A 12,000-nucleotide genomic window follows, 5' to 3' on the forward strand; every position below is an offset into this window, starting at 1 on the left:
TTAGTATAACTTCGCTCAGGGACGTCCAAGTTGTAAAATGCCCGTTCCGTTTATTAAGTTATATGATTGAGTCGCTTAGTCTCACTAACAAACCTAACAATCTAACAAAATCCAGTCCAACTTCTCTGTTTTTGATCTTGCAAATTTCTTCTTGAGTCAAAGGTACAGTTTATTCTCAGCTATTTATAGTGTGGGATGATCAAAAAAAGTCTTTTGTTTCCTCTGTTTTGTTGCTGGTCTCTTAAATGCATGGGTAATTTAATTTTTATTGAAAATGACCGAAGTTACAGAACAATTGGTTTCTTACTTCTCGATAAATCCGCAAAAGTGTGAATTTTTGAAAGTGTCCCAATATTTTTGGTAATACAGGGTATCTTGAATTCGATTTGGCTTATTTTCGTGTAATTAGTTTCTTTTCTAGAATTTCACATGTTGTATTTTAAAGTTGCACAGCGCCGGGCCGGGCAAGCTGGTCTCTTAAATGCATGGGTAATTTATTTTTTATTGAAAATGACCGATGTTGCAGAACAATTGGTCTCTTACTTCTCGAGAAATCCGCAAAAGTGTGAGTTTTTGAAAGTGTCCCAATATTTTTGGTAATACAGGGTATCTTGAATTCGATTTGGCTTATTTTCGTGTAATTAGTTTCTTTTCTAGAATTTCACATGTTGTATTTTAAAGTTGCGCAGCGCCGGGCCGGGCAAGCTGGTCTCTTAAATGCATGGGTAATTTATTTTTTATTGAAAATGACCGAAGTTACAGAACAATTGGTCTCTTACTTCTCGAGAAATCCGCAAAAGTGTGAGTTTTTGAAAGTGTCCCAATATTTTTGGTAATACAGGGTATCTTGAATTCGATTTGGCTTATTTTCGTGTAATTAGTTTCTTTTCTAGAATTTCACATGTTGTATTTTAAAGTTGCGCAGCGCCGGGCCGGGCAAGCTGGTCTCTTAAATGCATGGGTAATTTATTTTTTATTGAAAATGACCGAAGTTACAGAACAATTGGTCTCTTACTTCTCGAGAAATCCGTAAAAGAGTGAATTTTTGAAAGTGTCCCAATACTTTTGGTGATACAGGGTATCTTAAATTCGATTTGACTTATTTTCGTGTAATTTGTTTCTTTTCTAGAATTTCACATGTTGTATTTTAAAGTCACGCAGCGCCGGGGCGGGCAAATCAGCTAGTTATTTATAAAGATATCTATCATTTCGATTTGTACCCTTGTGTGTTCACCTGATCTTGTTTCTGATATTGTGATAAATATTCGATAGTTCATCAGACGGCAGCTTTCTTCGAAGTTCAATCGATATAAGTACAACCTCAAAAGATGAATCATTTTTATGTTCGTATGGCAAGTGCTTAATTAATTGTTGCTCGATTAATTTCCGGAAACGAGAGCGCTCTGACAATATGGAACAAATGCGAAGCAACAGTTAAGAAAATTTACACGAAATATTGATGTTCTGTTTCCGAAAGTGATTAATCATCATTATTGTAAGAAATCAATAACCAACTGAAGGGATTGGCAGATTGGGAAATAATTCCTTTTGATTAATGTCTGGAGCACCTTTTCACATTAAACTCTGGAGCACTGTATTTTTCGATTCAGGGTTTAAATTTTGTGTAATATTGACTTCGGTGTGGATACTTTTATTGTTATGAATATTTAAATTAATTTTGCGATTTTAAAACGTTCTCAGGTGGTTTCAGTCAAAATGGTATTTTTCTGTTACTTCTGTCAAATTTGAAAGAGATGCCATGATTTCAATCATGTTATGCTTTCATGAAGCTTTCAAATTTTTCATTTTTGGACAAACTAAATCTTTTATACCCGGTTCCCTTACAATTGAATGAAATTTTCATCAACATTATGAGTCACACCTGAACCCAATGAACTTAATAAAAGTGTTGTCATTAGACTTGGGTTGAAACATTTCAACCCCCTACCTGGCCCCACCATTTTAATTCTAATACCACTCAAAAGAATAAATGTTTAACATAACGTTTGTTATTTTCCTAACGCAATGCAATCGCAGAATGGAAAAGTACTTATAATTCTCAAAATTTTCTTCGAAATGTCGAAATCAATTCAATGGAACTTCAACAGCTGGCATTTGCTTATTGAACGAGAAAATTAAGTCTTTGATGCTTAAAGAGTAAAATTAAAATCCTCTTTACAATCGGGAACATGAAAGCATCATGACGTAAGTTGTTTTGTCGAAACTTTTACAACAAATGTTTAACTTAGGCAATGACTGCGATACGCGTTGAGAATAGACTCGTATGAAGGCAATGGGAGTCCTTTAACTTTTTCGTTAGAATCAGTTTTAAAGATGCTTTTGTGAAACTTTTCGACTTTGAATTCAGAGTGTTACGCAGAAATGGTTTCAACAGTTCTGCATTGAAACACATTTCGGCTTCATTGATTGTATTCGAATGAATCAATTTAGGCAGTGCGCATTTTAAGTGGATAATTTCTTTCCCGCATGTATGTATGAAATAGAAATGTATGGTCAGTCAAGAGGATTTAAAATATTCTTCAAATTATAAATATAAAAGATTACGATTTTGTTGCCTAGTTAAATGTAGTTATTTTTTTTGCGAATTTGAATGTTTTCATTTGGAACTGCCGTTTAGGGTTTTGATGAGGACTGCGAACTATGCACCTTCCTTAGATGGTAAAATCAATTTGTTGGTATAGACTACATATGGATGCCTCACTTTCCAAATCGACAAACTCCATAAAACAAAAAGTAGAGAATTTGTATGAAGAAGATGGTGTTATCCATAGGAGTAAATAGGCCCTCGTGTTACATTTTCTGCCACCACATGACCAGAAATGCATTGAACCAAAACTTTAATATAAATTCATATGCTAAGCATTGATAAAGCACTGTTAAAGCACAAATGAGGATTTTTTACTTCTTTTAGTGAATAAAATACTTCCAAAACAGGAAGTATTTTATTCGCTAAAAAATTTTCACTCAAAATTCGGCATTAATTTCCATTTTGCTCACCACCGAATTAATGTTGAGTTTATTTTTTTAATCCGACCACACGCGGATAAGTGCCTAAGAACGTATAAACACCCGAAATATCCATTTTGACAATTCCTGAGTTAATTACAACGACTTTTCTCGTGACGTCTGTATGTCCGTATGTATGTATGTATGTGCGTATGTGCGGATGTGCGTATGTATGTCGCATAACTTAAGAACGGTATGCCCTAGAAAGTTGAAATTTGATACGTAGACTCCTAGTAAGGTCTAGTTGTGTGCCTCCTCTTTTAGTTGCATTCGGGTGTTTATGAAGGGATCTTTTGTCTCTTTGTGGGGGAAATCATTGTTAATTTCGATGAATACTCAAGTGGTGTTATAATTTGGCTGACACTTGGCGATATATCGTCAGTCTTTTGGTTACCAACTTTTGTCGCCAACTTGGTGACGAATTTGGTGATTTTTTTTTTTAATCCGGTTTCAATTTGGTCATTGGTGGTGATATTTAGAGAGTAAACTATTGAATCACATTAAAATTGCCAATAATGGGAAAATGACATTAAATTGGAGTAAAAGGAAGTCATGTGATGCACACATCAGCTCGTTTTAAAGTGTAGTTAATCGATTTGGCAATTGTGGCATCCATATAGTTTGAAACAATTTACAGCTTGAGGAATGGAGAGTACATTTGGAGCGAGGGTGGAAATCAAACCCATCGCTTCAAGTGCATTAAGCCAAAGCTCCGACCACTTAGTCACCGAAGCCTCAACTTCTGCATTCTGTTTTCATATTGCTTTACAGTTACTACTTTCTTCTAATCACAGAAAAAATTATTAAGTTCTTGAAAGTTTTTTGAATTTTGACGGATTTATGCACGTTATAAGGTGCGCTGAACGTATTTTGACCAAGTTTTGGAAAAGTGTTTCCGTCACCTTGTCTGTATGTATGTTAAGTATTCGACAGGAAATATTTTCAAAGCAGATTTTTCTTTCATAAATTATTATTCACGTTTTAATGTTAAGAAACAGCCGCAGGAGATGGGCTGTTCAGCATTTTTCCTGCTGTAAGCAATCACGCTCGCTGATACGCGCACATGCATACAAAAACTACGTGTACTTAAAAAAAATCAAAATGTTCCTGGAAAATAATGGGCAATTAATGTGCCAATTTCAGCCAGTATTATGTCTGGGCAAAAAATAGGACAATTTTCATTCAAAAGTTAGTAACATTCATGAAATTAACCTGAAGTTTTTCCGAAAAATTCGGAAACATCTCAACAAAAGCCAGTTTTAAATTTAGGTCTAATTATAATGTTTCTAGGAAAGAAAAAAATCAGGATTCTTCTGAGAAAGCTTATATACGCTCTCAGTAATAGCTTGACGCCTTCCCGATTTATCAGGAAAGCTCCTGAAGCAAATGTGACCATAGCTGAGGCAGAATTGCAAGCAAAGGGTGAACAGCATATTTGCCTAACTAAAATAAAATTCGATAAATGTCAAAAAAAAAAAAAAAAAAAAAAAAAAACCAGCATTACATGACTGTTTAGTTGAAAACAAGAAAAGATTTTAAAATAATAAAATAATTACATTTTTCGAAAATGATGCTTTCTATACTTGATCAGCTTCGTTGCTAGTTGATATACACCTGGAATGTAAATTTTTTCAACCTTAAAAAAATCAGATATTCCAGTAAAAGAATAATAGAGGATAAAAAGAATAAAAATACTTAAAATGATACAAAGTATGCGAACAAAATACAGCATCCATTCAAAGTACTCGACAGGGAATGCTTTGGAAACATATTTTTCTCTTGGAAATTTTTAGTCCCATTTAAATCCATTTTTGCCTTCCAGGTAAATTTAAGCCATCAAACCGAAACGAAAAACTTTCGAAAGTGCCATCTAGAGATTTCATTGAACGATATATGCGATATGTTTTTATTTTAACTGAAGAAAAAAGATAAATTATAAAATATTACTAGTAAGCACAATTTCAAAAATCTGGATAATAGTTAGTTACAAATATTAAATTTTTAATATAGTATACTCATGGGGATAACGTTGATAAATTATTCAAAAGGAATTTTTTTTGCCCTTTTAACTCTGAGTGTAAATTGCTCTCATTCACCAGCACATTTTCTAGAATTTCAACATTTTATTTTTTAGTTTTCCGAAACCAAAACGATTACAGTTTTAAAGAAAACTTTGCTTATTGTAGAAATATTCTTTTAATTTTATTACGATCTAGCTGCGTTGCGTCTCCCGGCTTTGCACGGTCCACCTCGAGAATAAAAGTTATGTCAAGTAACGCTTGTTCAACAATCAAGATTGGAAAAAAAAAAAAAAAGAATTCTGTAAAATTTCCCCCAAAAGATTGCAGAAAAATAACCTAAAAGAAAAATTTCAAATCCCCTGTTTACGGAAAAAGCCTCAAAACAAAAGCCAGAATTTCATTTGTTCATATTCGAGAAAAAAATGGTAACAGAGTTTTCTTCTCAATGAATTTCTTCACACTACTAATTTTAATGAAAAGTATTGTTCAACAATTACCGTGATCAACAATGGATTTCTAATTGAAGGCTTACCTACATTTTAGAGGCAGATTAGTTAAAAACAGTTATAATTCATGTTCTAATCACCTTTGAATATTGGAACTAATTTTGTCTCATGCAGAAAAATCAGGAGTTTCCATGAATAATTTATTCCAATTTTTGCGAGCATTTTTTCGCCCTCCATATTATAGAAATACACTATTTTCGGATTCTAAAATCAAAATTCGAACGGTTCGGTTCTTTTTTTTTTTCGCGTTTGAAAACTTCCCTAACGTTTTTTCTCGATTGCGCAAGTACTTCCTTGCCAAATTTGGTCCAGATCCGACGCAAACTGTGGATTTGTATATAAGGGTGAAAATTGCTTCCACATTTGAACGAAGCAATTGCATGTTTGATAATATTTGGATAGTTGAAATTTTAACCCTAACTCCAGTGGATTAACCCTAAACTTCAGTAGATAGCTTTTGTTGTTAACCATTTTTACGTTTCTTCATTCTCCTAAAGTGACAGTATTACCAGTAAAACAGCTAAGTTACGGATCCAGTTCAGCCCTGTCAAAATAAAGCATTTCCCTGCACATCAAATATTACCAAAAAAGATTATTAAATTCGCAACTCCAGGGCTCGAATACGCTACCTTGCGGTGATTAACAATACTAAAGAAAAAGCTAAAACATTCCATTCCACGTGTTTTCTTTGTGGTAAATTACAGGCTTCAGACAGTTTATGGTTTAATGTAATTTCAGAAGAATAGAAAGGAAAGCTTCCCACAAACACGATAAAAAATTACTGTCATATACTAAGCGTCAAAGAAAGTTATAAGTTATGGCATTTGTTTGTTTGACCTTTTTCATCCGCCTTAGGCATCCACTGCAGCGCCCCCTATAGTTCATTGGAGTTGCGAATTATCATGCAGTGACGTGAATTTCGTTGTTGATGACGTCCGCGTTACTCGATCATTCGCTGTTATATATATATATATATATATATATATGAGAATACACACATACACAAATATTCTTTGTTTTATTTATATATTCTATGACAAAGATTAAATTTCTTGAATTTTATAGCACTAATTTAGTCTGGAGTTCAAGATGGACAATTCGTTAAAGAAATGTATGCCAGTGGTTGGGTCTAAGAGATTCGAATATTAATAATGTCGATTCCAGGGAACATGGACGCCACCGTCTAGGAAAAGGGACATGCTTTCGGAGGGTCGCGGACCAGATGACGTGGCTGGCACCGCCCAGGAGGAGGGAGGCGGTCGCGGTCTACCCTCCGGCGGTCGTGACTATGGTCGCGGTTACTCGTGTACCAGAGGAGTTAGCGTTATAAACATACACAAATTAAATCAAAGGAGCATCCACTTCGATCAAGTGCAAACAATAAGCAATTATGATTGCTCAAATAATAAAAGATCTGAGGTTAATATTCTTTTTTGCCAGAATTCTGGTACGAAGTTTATTTACCTAACTGATGTGAGGTGATATGGTAGCGGTTTAATAATTAGTGGAGAATCCTGGCATCCTTAAAAGTTATCAGTTTAAAACAACTAAGGTATGTGCGCAAAAAACAACTAAGGTAAGTGCGACAAATAAGGTTACCTCAAGGTTCATGGCCTAATATCTAGTTCATTTACGATTTAATTAGTTCAAATTTTTGCACATTCATCAGCTGACTCATAAAAAAATCATTTCAAATAAAAATTTAAGTTTCAATTATGTTTGAAGCAATTTTAACATAGAAAGACGATTTGAACTTATTAGGACCGTGGGTTTCCAATGACGCCAAATCTGGGCAAGAGTTACCTCACACTATACGCGGTTGATTAGACTACAAAAACCAACCAGTAATCAGAACATTTCATAAATATTTTTAGCATATTGTGGGACTTGGGAATGAACAATTAAACAGTTGAATTAGTGCAGCATAAAATCGTGATTTCTGCTAATACTTTTTTATTTTTAAGACATTCCCATACACTGTAAAAAATGTTATGTAACCTTGCTTCATAAAATTGGTGGCAGCTTACTAGTTAGCTGCCTCCACTGTTCTGGAGTAACTTAACTGATATGACTGGTGTAAAGTTACACATCGTTTGCGGAAGGTTGCACCATGGTAATGTAACCATAACGTAACGTCTCACTCATTTCTGCGCTAGGTTACACCATAGTTTTCTATTTGCTTACAGAGAAACTGCTTGAAAAGTTACACATTACCAGAAATTAAGCTTTCATTCGATTTTCTTGAACGATTTATCAAGTTCACGCATATTGACAGCCAATGAACAGCCATTATTTTAATGTACAATATTTATTTACTTTAACATACAAACAAGACATTTTTATTGCACTAAGAGAGTAAACGACCTGAGTTGATTCCGAACCCACACCTCGAGTCTCACAAGTGTACAAGTTATTATTTGCAAGGCTCAGTCATTAATCAGGCAGAAAAAGTTACTGATCTGGGCGTCTTAGTAAGTCAGGATTAAAAATTCAGCCAACAGTGTAGCATAGCTAGCATTAAAGCCAATAAGATGCTTGGGTTTATCAATAGTTCTATTTCAAACAAATCTAAAGAAGTTCTTCTGCTCTTATATAGAAGTTTGGTAAGACCTCATTTGGAGTATGCTGTTCAGTTTTGGCCTCCTTATCTTAAGAAAGATATTAATGTATTGGAAAGGGTTCAAAGGCGGGCTACAAGGCTAATAAATGGACTTTCTCATTAAGACTATGATTCCAGGCTTAGAAGGCTAAAAATGTACAGTCTTGAGCAAAGAAGAGACCAAGGGGACATGATTCAGTTGTTTAAATTTATTAAAATGAAAGATGTTACGGGGCTGAAGTTTAGCACTGAAAACAGGACAAGGGGTCATTGTTTTTAGCTATTTAAATCTCAGGCTAACACGGATATTAGGAAAAATTATTATTATAGCAGGGTAGTGGAACCTTGGAACAGCTTACCGGGAGAGGTTGTAATGAGTACGGGAGTAGATAGTTTTAAGAGGGCCATTGATCTTCACTGGGGATTGTAAATTGACTAGGACCAGTCTAGCGGGGCCCAGAGCCTGTTGCTGGTCGTCACTTTTGTATTTGTATTTGTATAAACTCGCAAAGCAACGGTTTTTACCGCTCGACCGTTCGACTACCAAGGTTGATTTACGTTCTGCTAATGAGAGCTTACGTGCTCAGCGCCGATTTTGATCTTCACGCATGCGCTTGAATTCTACTGAAACCACAGGGCAAGGTTCCTCCAACAATTTGAGTTTTTAAAACAATGAGGCTACACACTTCAGAATTCCTGTAAAGTTACACCCATTAAAATTAGTAACCGTACACATTTTTCTTTTACAGTGTATTGTCACTGCTAAACTATTTGTCTATGATTAGCAAACAGTTTGAGACTTCTTTTACTTACCAAAGTACCTGTTAAAAGAAGGGAAAATAAAGAACAAAATTTCCACCTTTTCCTGGAAATTTATGCATAGCGTGATAACCAGTGAAGAAAACTTGGGATTCAGTCTCCGCAAATTGAGGAACTTAACTGCTCAAATTAAAAACGCATCAAAACTCTCCATTACTGTCGTTTCCACTTGAGCGTTTCAGGTCTTGATGAATTAGAATGGTTTTATAGAATTGAAGCTATGGAAAAATCTGTTTTGTTTCTTATTCTTTGGAGTATGATTAGTTTTCTGTTTAGAACTTAAATGCAAGTAGTCTCATCAAAGTTTGGTAGTTTGACTAAATAGAAATTTATTTAATGTTCAACGTATCATATTTATCATATTATTCACTCTTACAAATATTTTCTTTCAAAGCCTTTATAATTAACTGAATATCAATACTTTTACGGATTGTAAACTATATTTATTTAGTTGTAGAACCAGTGTTTATGTATCACGCTTTGTTCGAATGGAAATTGATGTCTTTAATGTCATTACAAATAAATGTTTTCCTTCTTCGATGAAGCTTTTCAAGAGGGTAGCTTATTAATTTTCTCTTACAATTTCAATCTAGGGAAAGATTTTTCACCACTTCATCAGATTTACAAAAGAAAATCTGCTGCTGGCTGTAACAGGTGTCAGGATCACGGGAAAGGTATTTCTATAGAAGACAGAGAAAAAATCATTCCGGGAGTTTATGGGACTCTTTTCCCCATGCGAGCATAATTTGGTTCTTTTATTCCCGAAATCTTCCGCGGGAAAATATTCTTCCTTTTGTGTTTGAGATTTATTGTTATCCTTGAGGCGGCAACGCTTGCAAGCTGTCTTTGTTCCCCCGATTTGTAAGAGCTTAGTAGAGTAACTGAGAAGTAAATTCAATGTCTTGTGTTGCTAATGATCATGGGAAAATATGTTCAGAAACAACTTGTGGAAATTCGTACCATTCAAAGGGATATTTCAATAACCCTTTGCTAAAGTGGTTCCTAAATAAATATACTTTATGACACAAAGCATTGTGCTCGCTAATTTAAACTGAAATTGGTAGCAATGAAATAGATGAATTAGAAAATACAATTCTTAGGGTAATTTCTTGAGGGAACGAACACTGAAAACGATTCAGAAACGTTCCTGGAAAATAATAGGCAGCTGATGTACCCAATTTCTGCCAGTAACATATCTCGCAAAAACCAGGGACGTTTTCCGATAAAACTCAGTAACCTTCCTGAAAAATCCAGAAATCTTCCCATTTAAAGCCAGTCGTGTCTCCGGAATTTCAGAGTAATCTTAGGTAGTGATAATATAACATCTTGTCACCTTCCTGATGAATCAAGGCAGTTGCTAAAGCAGTATTGCAAAAATGGCCAAAGCTAAGTCAGAATTGCAAGTATTAAGTATCTCGCTTGATTGCAATTCTTGCAAAGCTACGTATTCCATACTTAATTGATCCCTTTGGGAGTTTAATCAGCACGGACGAGCCGTAATCGAACAGAAGCCGATACACCTTATAAATACTCTTAGTTAATCTTTAAACTGGGAGCTAAAAACATTTTTTACAACAGATAGAAGTCTGCATTTGGACAACTTGTAACAATTCAGGAAACTTTTTGACAATGATACTTGATATTTTCAGGAAGTGGATAAAAACCATTCAAATCCCGAAACGTTACACGGAAACACTCAGGAACGTTTCGGGATTTTTTTACAGTGAAGAAGAGGGCAATGAAATGTATTGGTTAATGAAAATTACACTAGAACAGTGATGGCTAACCTAGGACCCATGAATAACATGCGGCGCAAAGCCGATCTATGTGGCCAGTTTAATTTTGCAAATTAAAAGCCACGATTAGTCGTAATGTCACAAAATTGGACCGAAGTATTCAGAAATCGGCTTCTGCGAAACAAATGCAAATTTCGCATTAATAAAACAAGCATTAAGTAAGGATAACAGCAATCGGTTGGTTTATAATTTTTTCTTCTTTTTCAAGTTTTTCATATAATTAAAATTTTTTTTGAATTTTTTTTGAAACTTGATATATGTTCTGGGTAGTGAGAATCACCTTAATATAAGACGCGGCCCTCAGGTAAAAAAGGTTAGACACCACTACATTAAGACTCATAACTGGAGAATTCGATGCAAGCCGGTTGAAGATCCTCCGTGCTCAGTAATGGTGACCGGAGCACGTTAAATCTGTCATGCTCACCTAAACCTCCAAGTTCTCATTCCAAATGAATGCCTCTCGGAGTGTTAGATTAGAGGTTGTTCGGTTCCTGGTTTGAATCAAAAAACAATTGTCTTCAAGGCCCCACCGAGCCGGTTAAAATTCTTGCGGTGGTAGGTATGGTGGTCTCCGGAGTGTAGTCTGATGCTGTAGGACATAAAAAATTAACTGTCATGTTTGTCATAGTACGAATGAAGTTGTTATGGAACCACTAATTTGAACTTATTTCAAAGCTGAAACATAGCGATAGAACAACTTTTAAGACAAATATCTGTATCAATGAATGCTTTCAAACTATAAATACATCTTTTAAAGGAAAATTCGTGTTTTCATTTTTTTTTAAAGTTTCTTATTAATGATTATCATTCTACTTCATTGCAGTATTTTCTATGCCTTATCTTGGGTACACTAGCATGTGATTACATTTTAAATGTAAGTGATAAATTTCAAGCAAGAGCTTTGGCGTGCCAGTACCTTTAAATTGGAGAATTAAATAAATAAATATAAGTAAAAGTGAAGAAAAAATGAAATAAAAAAATAAATAAATAAAGGAATAAACAAATAAATCATAAATAAATGAACCAATTTATTGAATAAAATCTTTTCATTTAATTAACTTTAAACTTTTCATTTCAAGTTAATCTTGCCTACATTGTTTGATATAACCAAAGTCTATTGCAAAGCTACATTCTTAACAACATTTTTTAAAACATACATTCCCTGACGAATTTTGCAAGATTTGAAAGCAGAGACTTCAACAATACAAATTACAAGTAAAAAATAAAACACT

Source organism: Uloborus diversus, chromosome 6 (assembly GCF_026930045.1).
Source record: "Uloborus diversus isolate 005 chromosome 6, Udiv.v.3.1, whole genome shotgun sequence".
Classification (NCBI taxonomy): Eukaryota; Metazoa; Arthropoda; class Arachnida; order Araneae; family Uloboridae; genus Uloborus; species Uloborus diversus.